This window comes from Malus domestica, chromosome 09, assembly GCF_042453785.1.
Source record: "Malus domestica chromosome 09, GDT2T_hap1".
Taxonomy (NCBI): Eukaryota; Viridiplantae; Streptophyta; class Magnoliopsida; order Rosales; family Rosaceae; genus Malus; species Malus domestica.
In genome coordinates, this window is record NC_091669.1 from 20,458,692 (window position 1) to 20,469,991 (window position 11,300).

Sequence of the window (11,300 nt, forward strand, 5' to 3'; positions counted from 1 at the left end):
CATTTCATTCAACTTGGAATTTGAATAGACAGAAAGGCTTGCAAAATGTATTCTTAAGGAATGCCAAAACCTATTCCTTAGCCTTGAAAATTTCAGCATTTGAGTAACACCGCCACGTGGTATTATTGGTTCTCTATTTTATAACACGTGTGTATTTGCTAATACCCCCAAACGATAAATATGTCATCAGATCATGTTATAACGCATGAATTAGTAGCAACCGTTGCACATGAAAAATTTTCCTTTGTGGCCAATCTTTCGCTACTTTTATATCGAGAACTAGATCTTGAACCCTTTCATAGAGATTGGATTAGTGCCACTTAACCGAACATCTGACTACCTTTTTGTGGTGTGATTTTACTTATTGCTGAGCTTTCCTTCATCATGCAACACTTCGTTGACGCTTAAAATCTTTACCCAGAACTCGGACAATAAACTTCAAAATTTCTTAATTCAAAACAAAATGAAAGAAAAAAGCGCGTCATGGTTGAGCCTTCCAGTCTGATGAAATGTCAGCTACAGCTTCTCCAACCGTAAGAGCCCGTTCAATCCGAACGCCTCCAAAGTTTTCGATTGTTGTAGCTTTTCCATCACACTTCCCACAGGGTTTGCCAACACAAGCTGGGAGAGTAAACAAGCCCCAAAACAAGAAGATAAGAAAGCATGTCTAGAACTGACTGAAAATTCAGAACTCAATCGAGTGCTTTGCTAATTCTCACCTGAAGTGATCTCTTTTCCAGCATCTTTCTAAGTTCGGACATCATGTCGATACCACTCGTGTCTATGGCTGTCACGGCTGAGAAAAAGATGAAAAACTGTAAGCAAGATGCGGAAAAACATTCGCGACCATATTTTTATGTTCTAAGACTGAGCAATGATTTCTTAAATATCGTACCTGTCATGTCCAAAATTATACATTTCAGCGCTTTTTCGTTGCTTGCTTTGATCCTTTCTTCTTCCTCACGAACCCATCTTATTATCCTCCAGTAGCAGAACCCATAGATCAGATGATGAAAGCAAGAAGATGATCATATCTGTACTATTTTCTATGTCTGCCGGATACATACCTTTCTTTTAGGTAAGTTGAATTTGCAAAGTAGATAGGTGCCTCAACTGCTAGTATGAGAAATGAAGAAATCCTTGAAACTTCTCTGTATCTGTTGAGATTGTGGTATGTTTGTGTCCCTGGAATGTTCCCTAGAGCCATAGTGTTTGGCCGGGTGACATGAAGAAGAATCTTGAAAATCGATACTCCAACCTGAAAGTTGACAGCAAGATGTTAAGAGATCGAAAGTTGACAAACGTCATTCAACCTGATACAGAACAATCTTAGAAATTGTACTGCAATTGCAAGACCAAGAGGGACGGAAATGAAGAGAACGCCAAGGAAGGCGCACATGCAGGCCATGAAGTCGAGCTTGTCAACCTTCCACAACCGGTATTGAGCTTGGTAATCGATGAATCCACTCACAGCGGTTATGATGATTGCTGCTAAGATGACATTGGGGGTGTAGTAGAACAATGGCATTAGAAACAGCAGAGTGATAAGCACAGCTGATGCCATAATAATGTTCGAAACCACAGTTTGTGCTCCGGAATTGTAATTTACTGCAGATCTAGAGAACGAACCTGAAAATGAAAAAGAAAATTACGGTTTTCGACTAATTACTGCATTTGCATTGCTTTGACGTCGAATAAGAATGTGAGGATCTTCACCTGTGGTAACATTATTAGGGAGTATGACAAGTCATCAAATATAGTTACTGTTAAATAGTTTGTTAAAGCTAAATGTAATCAGTTTTGTTAGTAACTATAGTTAGTCAAGGTAGTTGAGGGTATTCTTGTAATTAGCCTAAGGCAGCTAAGGCTATATATATTCACATCTGTACAACTGAATTATTGATTCAATACAATCAAGAAAACTTACTGTTGAAGTTTTCTGTTTCTATATGGTATCACGCCATCATGCTTTATAGCACTAACCTTCTATTCCACTCGACCTCTCGATCGATTCCTGATCGATTCTCTCTGATTCTTCACTTTTTCGTTCCCGATCTCTCTTGAATCTTGATTGCTGCAAGCTATGGCTACTCAATCTGCATCGCAACCTACTGGGTCTTCTTCTCCGATTATCTCTCATTCGGTCCAAAACCCTAATTCCTCTTCTAATCCGAGTCCTCTGAATTCGTATACTTCTCTTACGATTCACAACATCGATAGTATGGTTCCAATCAAGCTGAAAAGTTCCAACTATCTGCCATGGCGAGCACTGTTTGCTCCAATTTTCCGGCGATACAAGCTTCTTGGTATCATTGATGGCACTGAGATTTGTCCTTCACCATTCTTGCCCGATCGCTCGATGAATCTTGCCTTCGAGGATTGGTATGAAAAAGATCAAAACCTATTGATCTGGCTCAATTTTACCCTATCAGAAGAACTCATTCCGTTCACAGTTGGTGTTTCTTCTTCTCGAGAACTCTGGGTACAGCTTGAACAACGTTTTGGTGGAATTTCAGAGGCTCATATTCACCAATTACGATCAAGACTTCAATCAATTCAGAAAGGATCTCAGTACATTTCCGCGTATCTTCAACAAATCAAGGAAATTGTTGATTCCTTGCACGCTACTGGTGCTTAAGTGTCTAATCGTGACCTAATTACTGCCACTCTACATGGATTACCTGATGAATTCGAGTCTTTTATTGACTCCATCATGCTGCGGCTCTCTTCTATATCTCTTGATGAACTTCATGGCCTTTTACTCACCAAGGAGTTGTCTATGGCTCGCCGCAAGGCTGCTATTTCCTCATCTGCAACTGAACCTTTTCAGGCCTTCTCAGTGCAATCTCAGCCTCCCTTGCTTCCTACTCCATCTGTTTTTGCTGCTCAGAATCAACCATTTCACTCTACTTTCCGATTTAACTCAAATCGTGGTAAGCCAGCTCGAGGTAATTTCTCCTCTAATCGCAGCAATCGCAATTTTCATAATAATAGGGGCACTTTCACCAACAATCGTGGCAATCGCAATTATCAAGGTTCTTCTACTTTCAAAGTTCCTTGTCAGATTTGTGGTTCTACCAGTCACGAGGCAATTGACTGCTTTGATCGTATGAATCCGGATATCTGCGGTCGAATTCCTCCAGCCAAACTTGCTGCAATGTGTGTGCATCATTCAGCAAAATCGGCTCAGCCTTGGTTAATTGATTCTGGCGCCACCTCCCACATCACCAATGATGTAGCCAATATTTCTTCTCCAACTCCTTACACTAGAGAGGACAAAGTGTACATTGGAGATGGTAAAGGATTATCTATCCATCATATTGGTTCCTCATCTTTGCACACTCCTCATTCTTCCTTTAAACTGAGCAATGTTTTACATGTTCTTTTCATGAAACATAATCTCTTATCTGCTTATCAGTTTCTTAAGGATAATAACTGTTCATTGACTTTTGACCCTTATGGATCCATTGTCAAGGATCGCATTTCGGGGAAGATGTTTTTGCAAGGACCTGTTAGGGATGGTTTCTATCCTCTCAACAGTTCCACCAGTTCTTCTTCTTCACCTTCAGTGTTTTTCAGCATTCAAACACCAGTCATTGTATGGCACAAGCTCCTCGGACATCCTTCCTCCTCAATTTTTCGAAGAGTCATATCTACCAATAATCTTGCACTACAAGGCAAGAAGATTGTTGATTTTTTCTGCTCAGATTGTGCACTTGCTAAGAACCACAAGCTTCCTTTTGGAGTGGCTTCTTCATCAACAACTCACAGTCTCAAACTTCTGCATTGTGATATGTGGGGACCTGCCTCTGTAACATCTAATAGTGGCTTCAAGTATTATCTACTTCTTGTTGATGATTTTAGCAAGTACAGTTGGTTTTTTCCATTGAAGTCTAAGTCCGATGTATTTTCTACATTTGTTACTTTCAAAACCTATGTAGAAAACTTCACTAGCAATAAAATCAAGATTCTGCGTTCAGATTCAATGGGTGAACTTACTAGTCACTCTTTTACTTCATTTCTTCGTGATCATGGTATATTGCATCAATTTAGTTGTCCACATACGCCTGAACAAAATGGCTGTGCAGAGAGAAATCACAGACATCTTGTTGAGACAGCTCGCACATTACTTATAGCTTCTCAAGTTCCTCAGGTTTTTTGGGTTGAAGCCTTCTCCACTGCAATATATCTTATAAATCGACTTCCTATTTCTGGTCTTACAAAGTCACCGTGGGAACTTCTTTTCCACCATCATCCAGATTACTCTAAACTGAAAGTATTTGGCTGTCAATGCTATCCCTGGCTTAAATCGTACATTCACAGCAAATTGGATGCTAAGAGCAAAAGTTGTGTGTTTTTTAGCTATAGTCTTCAACATAAAGGCTATAGATGTCTTGATCCCGTCACTAATAGAATTTACATATCAAGACATGTTGTCTTTGATGAAACAACTTATCCTTTTACATCATTGCCGCCCAACAGTCCCACTTCAGAGATTTCATTTTCTACACCATCTCCATCCTTTGACCTTAAATTCAGCAAACATTTTTCTAGTTATCCTCCAGTCAGTACCTATTCAGCACCACAGTGTTCTTCTGTACCTCATCCTGTCAATCGGATTACATCTTCCAATGAAACTTCTTTCTGTAATCAGTCAGTGGATAATTCTCACACTTCTTCCAGCTCTGCCTCTTTCAATGACTCATCTCTCTTACCTATTCAGCCTAGTAATCCACCTATTTCTGGGAATACACATCCTATGATTACAAGATCTAAGGTTGGAATATACAAATCTATAGCTTATGCAGCAACAAAACATCCACTTCCAGTTGATCTTGACTTTGTTCTTAATACTTATTTACAAGCATCAAAGCATGCTCACTAGCGAGCTGCAATGCAGGCTGAATATAATGCCTTAATAACCACAGGTACTTGGTCTCTTATTCCCTCTCATCATTCTCAGAATGTTGTTGGATGTAAATGGGTGTTCCGGGTTAAGAAAAATCCTGATGGAACCATTGACAGATACAAAGCACACTTGGTGGCAAAGGGCTTTCATCAGCAAGAAGAAGTTAACTTTCAAGAAACCTTCAGTCCTATTGCTAAACCAGTTACCATTCGGATTCTTCTTACACTTGTTGTCCAAGATAATTGGTTCTTGAATCAATTAGACATTAGCAATGCATTCCTCCATGGTGATTTAAAGGAGGATGTTTACATGCAACAACCTCCTGGTTTTATTGATCCTAACTCTCCCCATTCTGTTTGCAAGCTGAAGAAATCCTTATATGGCCTCAAACAAGCTCATCGAGCTTGGTTTGATAAATTGTTTCAAGCTCTTTGAACACTCGGCTTTCATCAATCTCAATCTGATGCCTCTTTGTTTGTCCTTAATGGACCTTAGTTGGTTATTGTCCTTGTTTATGTGGATGACATCTTAGTTACTGGACCCAACTCTCAACTCTGTCAACAGTTTATCCAACAACTTAGTACTCAATTTCCAGTAAAAGATCTTGGTCCTTTACACTATTTCTTGGGGTTAGAAGTCCACAGATCCAACAAAGGCATCTTTCTTCATCAGACCAAGTATTTACTTGATCTTCTTAAGAAAACAAATATGGAGGGTGCCAAACCTTGTTCCACTCATCTTGGTTCTTAGAAACTGGATCACAGTGGGCCTCTCTTGTCAAATCCCACTGAATATCGCTCTATAGTTGGTGGTTTACAATATCTCACTTAGACTCGACCTGAACTTGCCTTTGCTGTTAATCAGATATGTCAATTTATGCATGCTCCCCGAGAACAACATCTTCAAGCAGCAAAATGGGTTCTTAGATTTCTTAAAGGCTCTATTTCTCATGGTTTATGGTTCACCAAAGGTCCTATTAACCTTTCAGCATACTCTGACGTTGATTGGGCTGACTGCACCTTTGATAGGCGGTCAACCAGTGGATATTGTGTATTTCTTAGTCAAAATCTTGTCAGTTGGAGTGCAAAGAAACAAAGCACTGTTGCTCGTTCCTCCACAGAAGCTGTATATCGTTCCTTAGCACATTCTGCTGCAGAACTAACTTGGGTTTGCAAAATCCTCAAAGATCTTCATTCTCATCTCCCTACCCTGCCTACCCTATGGTGTGATAATATTTCAGCAATCTCTTTGGCATCTAATCCTATTTTTCATGCTCGCACCAAGCATATTGAGATTGACTATCACTACATCTGGGAGTTGGTTCTAGCAAATCTCATTAAAGTCTGCTATGTTTGCAGTGAAGACCAATTGGCTGATCTTCACACCAAATCTTTGTCTAAAAGCAGATTCTTTTATTTGTGTTCCAAGCTTCCAATTGGAATCCTATCTGGTTCCTCTTTTAGCTTGAGGGGGTGTATTAGGGAGAATGACAAGTCATCAAATATAGTTACTGTTAAATAGTTTGTTAAAGCTAAATGTAATCAGTTTTGTTAGTAACTGTAGTTAGTCAAGGTAGTTGAGGGTATTCTTGTAATTAGCCTAAGGCAGCTAAGGCTATATATATTCACATCTGTACAACTGAATTATTGATTCAATACAATCAAGAAAACTTACTGTTGAAGTTTTCTGTTTCTATAAACATAGCATGAAGAGCAAGAACCACAAATGTTCATGAGCCCAATAGCCATCATTTCTTTGTTTCCATCAACTTGGTAGTTTTTCAAAGATGCAAAAGTCCTTCCTACTGCAACCCCTTCCTACAATGCAAGAATGATAAGCGAACGCGTGTTTAATAGCTATAGGTGAAGGACTGCCTCGCAAGGAGAAAAACTTCGAAGAGTGTTGGTACTATGGTGACGGTAGTAAGTGACACAGTTAAAAGAGAGATGGATCCAAGATTTGGGTGACTTACTGTGAGAGACAAAATCCCAGTTATAATGCCAGTTTTAATAGCAAGAGCAAGGTAAGGGCCACTAAAGTATAGCATGTTTGATGAGGGTGGATTGAAACCCTTTGGCAAATGGCCAATCTGTTACATAAAACGTTCAATTTAGTGACGACATAGAATTATAGTCGTTATAACACAATATGATGCACATGCAGAAGTTAAAGTTCTAGCATTTTTAATTAGTAATTTATGCATGTGTCAAACTGTGATCATCATAAAGGAATTCATGGAAGGAGCCTAGCAATGTTCATAACTAAAATTTCCAAATTCAGACATGAGATCTTACAACTGAGATTCGAGGAGCTTTTGAACTGAGGAGGAAGACTACAAGTGTGGAAATGATAACCGATGTCAATGGAGCTGCTGTTGCAACCCAAAAGAGCTTTGATTTTGTTTTGCTCTGTATCCAAATAATAACAGTAACAGTTAATAAAACATATAATTTGAAGAGTATGACATATATATGCTTGCAGGTTCTTTAAGGAAATAGATTTCCATTTTTTCCAAAAAATTGTGAATTAGTTGTGGGGATCAACTCACATCGAACTTTAACAATCCGAACTGATTATTTTTTAAGCTGCACCTCATAGATCATCATTTCAAAATATTAGTCAAATCAGAAATGTTTGAGGGATCCAATTGAGTTCAAAAAAAATTGAAGAACACTATGTTCTAAGAAACATTGAACTTTCATCGCAGCAAATAAATGGGCAAGTGGTTTAGGATTCAATTGAGTTTTTGTACCGACGATGTATGAATTGAGACCTAAAAATAGACAGTTAGGGTCGTTGAAGTTTGATGTGGAGTGAATCTCACAACTAATTGTTTAAAAATTCTCTATTTTCATCACCAATGAGTGGTTGAAATTTTACTAAATGAGCTATAGTTAAATCTCAACCTTTCATTTCTTTAAATAATGCGCAGGTGACCCTTACCCTATACTTGTGGGTGATGGAGTAGAGTAGCGAAGCTTACAATATGTCTCGTTGTGAATAAAAACACCAGGAAGCTGAAGCCCATTGCAATAGTTTGCCATGACCACTGCAAACCATTAAAACTTTAATGTTAGTGACGCTAAATTTATAATAAACACAGTCAAAATTCAGAATTTGTCCGGAAATGTTTTTGTCTAAGGTGCTTTACTCAATAATACTTACGGAATATAATTTTTTTATTAAAAGTTAAGTACCTTTTAATATTCACAAGCAAGTGATTTGTAGAGACACGTTTTTGGGTGTATATTCTTTTTTCGACAATTTTGTTTAACTTTAGTCAAGAGAAAACAATTTCTCTCGAGTATGTACAAAGTCTACAGACACTAACGCCAACACTTATTTAATCGTTGGATTTAATCTAACTACTTAGTTTAAATAATTTAGTTAGATTAAATTTAACGGTTGTTTCAACAGTTAAATATGTCCTGAAGTTGAAAAATAAGAAATATATAAGAGAACATTAATAAAATGTTGATTTTCTAGGATGTACAAATTGACCTGAAATTCTCCTCCAACTAATGCAATGGAAACATAATGCAAACAAGTGACAGATTCTTCAATTAAATAATTGAAAAAGGTAGACACCTGCTTGGTTAAAATAAAAGTATCATCTAGATATCTACCAATTTTATAAGATAATCTAATATACATGTATATATTTGAACCTTTGATGGCAATCAGAAAGTATATATCCCTTTGTTATAAAAAAAAAATAGCACCCCCCTTTGATTGATTTTTATTCCATGATGTTGCTTGCCATTAAGTCTCGAAATGTTAATTACACTAGAACAGTGAAAATGGTAATTTAGTCACATGAATTTTTTCTCTTCCTAGATATTTATCGTCTTCATTTAAATTATATAAAATGATAATCATAAATACAGAAGGACACGTAAATCACAAAAAATATGTGATTATTGTTTTTCTAAAATAAATAAATACTTCATTTTCTAAGAAAAAGTTGAGTTGTTTGCTATTGTAAGAAAAATTGACCTCTCCTTTGTGGGTGATAACGGAGGACATGACAGAAACAAATTGCATTTTGGTAGTGAAGTGAACAATTCCAAGCAACCCTTTGAGCTGTTGTAGTATCACAATCACTGAAGCACCCGCCATAAACTCAACCAAAGTCGCCTTTGACAGAAAATCAATTATAAAACCGAACCTGTAAAATCACCCTTTTGAATTCATTATTTAAATTATTATAAACTACATAACAAAAAAATATTAGAATGTGCCCAGTCCAACATGTCCGGCTCTAATGACAGTATCCATTGTTCCACATACTGCGTATTAGAGTTGGACGTATTATATTGAGCTCCAACATATATAAAGATGATTTGACTTTATGTGAACGATAATAAGATATTGAAAGGGCTAAAAGTTTAGTAGATTTTTTTTAATTGTAAAAAAGTAATTATTAATATTATTACAAAAGAAAAAGTGAATAGCAAGTAATATAGCATAATGTAGCTTAAAGTGGTAACATCGATTGTAATTAAAAAAATAAAGAAAAAGATGAAGACCGAGTAGTAAACGTTGTCAATATCTAACATTAGTGAACTTATTACCTCAGAATACCCAGAGAAGACTGAAAGACCAGCAAAACATGTAGCAGTGAAAACCAATTTGAGATAAAGAATGGGGTCTTCAGTACTAGAAACAACCTCACTTAACATTGATCCCATAACCAAAGATGCTATCGAAACTGGACCAACTGCAATATGCCCGGAACTCCCCAGCACATAATATATCAGTGGGGGCACAAAGCTTGAGTCTGCATGGAAATTCCAAATAAAAATAAATAAATTAGGCTAGTTAATTGTTAATTATAGCCACTAGTACTACGGTCTAGTGGTATTCCTCTTCACTGATTAGTGAGAGGTCTTAGGTTCAACTCTCGCCAAAGGCGACACACTTTCCCCTTAGTGTAGATAATATCGATTTGTTCAAAACAAAAAAATTGTTAATTATTTAATTAATTATGTTTTAATTTATGTAAAATAGGAGTTAAGTGTGAAATTGGTATTAACATAGCCCAACAATTGGAGGCAAACTTGCAAGCTTCGCATAACTGATGCCCTGCAAAACAGGTATTGTGGATTAGATCACCAGAAAATATTAGTTGTCTTTTTTTATTTTGTAGTTATCTACCAATAAAAAAAAACATATACAGTCAAATAACATTTGAAAAAAAAAAATTAAATACAATTCACATGAAGGTTAAAAACAAAAACATATGCAGTTTAGTATAATATTAAGTAGGAAATCATTTAAAATCAACTCAATTGGGATAAGCCAATGAGGATTAGAACTAATCAAACCACCTTTTAATTAATGTCCAAAAAGACAATTGGAATAAATGCAGAGCACAACAACCTGGTCTTTTTTGTCCAAGTAAATCACAAATATTAATTAAGTCAGTTAGTCATAACGGTGTGCCGGGTTTTATGGACCCAAATTCATATATCTTCTCCACAAATGAGTAAGGAGAGAAGCATATATGGGTTAGATCAATGATTGAGGCATGCCGGCCCTTTGCACTGAAGTTACCATGCGAGAGAGAGAGAGGTTAAAATGGAGGAGGATTCTCTCTCCTCCTAATCTCTCTTCTCTTATCTCCCATCCTATTTGAACAGTTACGGTTTAGCCACGTTAACATCTTATATTAATTTTTTTTATAGAGACAATAAGACAAAACAAAATGTGAGAGGAGGGGAGGGAAGGAGATGAGAATAGGAAAGGAGAGAATCCTCCTCCGGTTAAAATACCTGAGGAATTGCAAGGCTGGCAATAGTGAAGCCAAAGATGAAATCAGACTTGAGAAGCTTAACATGGTACTCAGGGCCCCATTGGAAGATTGGGAAGAAGAATTGGAGACCCAGAAGCAGTTTTGTGAACCAAGTTTGGTTATTGAATATGTGAAGTGGGTTATCTGGGAAAAAGATGTCAGCCAACCTCTGCCGGAGTTTCTGCAGGGTAGTCTGTTTCGGTGGCAAACAAACCCTGTGGATTTCTAGAGGTGGCATTGCTGCCTCTGCTAGAATTCTGACGGTGGTTTCATGGCAGGGATGATCTTCCACTCTGTCGGAGTACTCACCTAACCAATCGTACACATAATGGTAGGGAAGTACCTCAACACGATCTTCAGTGCTCGTTGAGTTCGAAACAATACCCAAGCCATTGTAAATATTGGCTAAAACGGGAATAGCAAGGCTGAAAAATTCACTTGCAGCCATCTTGCTAGCCATTTTGAAGACTCTGGGACAGATAAAGTTGACGTCGTTTTTGGGGAAAACAAACTTACAAAGCCAATAAGCTAAGAAATGGGCTAGGTAAGATTCTCCCGCATGTTCTGATGCTATGCCAAGTTCATCAAACGCTTTCA

General features: G+C 37.4%; 1 pseudogene; it reads right to left on the bottom strand.

Annotated features, from left to right (window-relative positions):
* Positions 1-280: 280 nt before the first annotated feature.
* Positions 281-10,941, bottom strand: LOC103420688 (probable sulfate transporter 3.4; annotated as a pseudogene).
* Between the last annotated feature and the right edge of the window lie 359 nt (positions 10,942-11,300).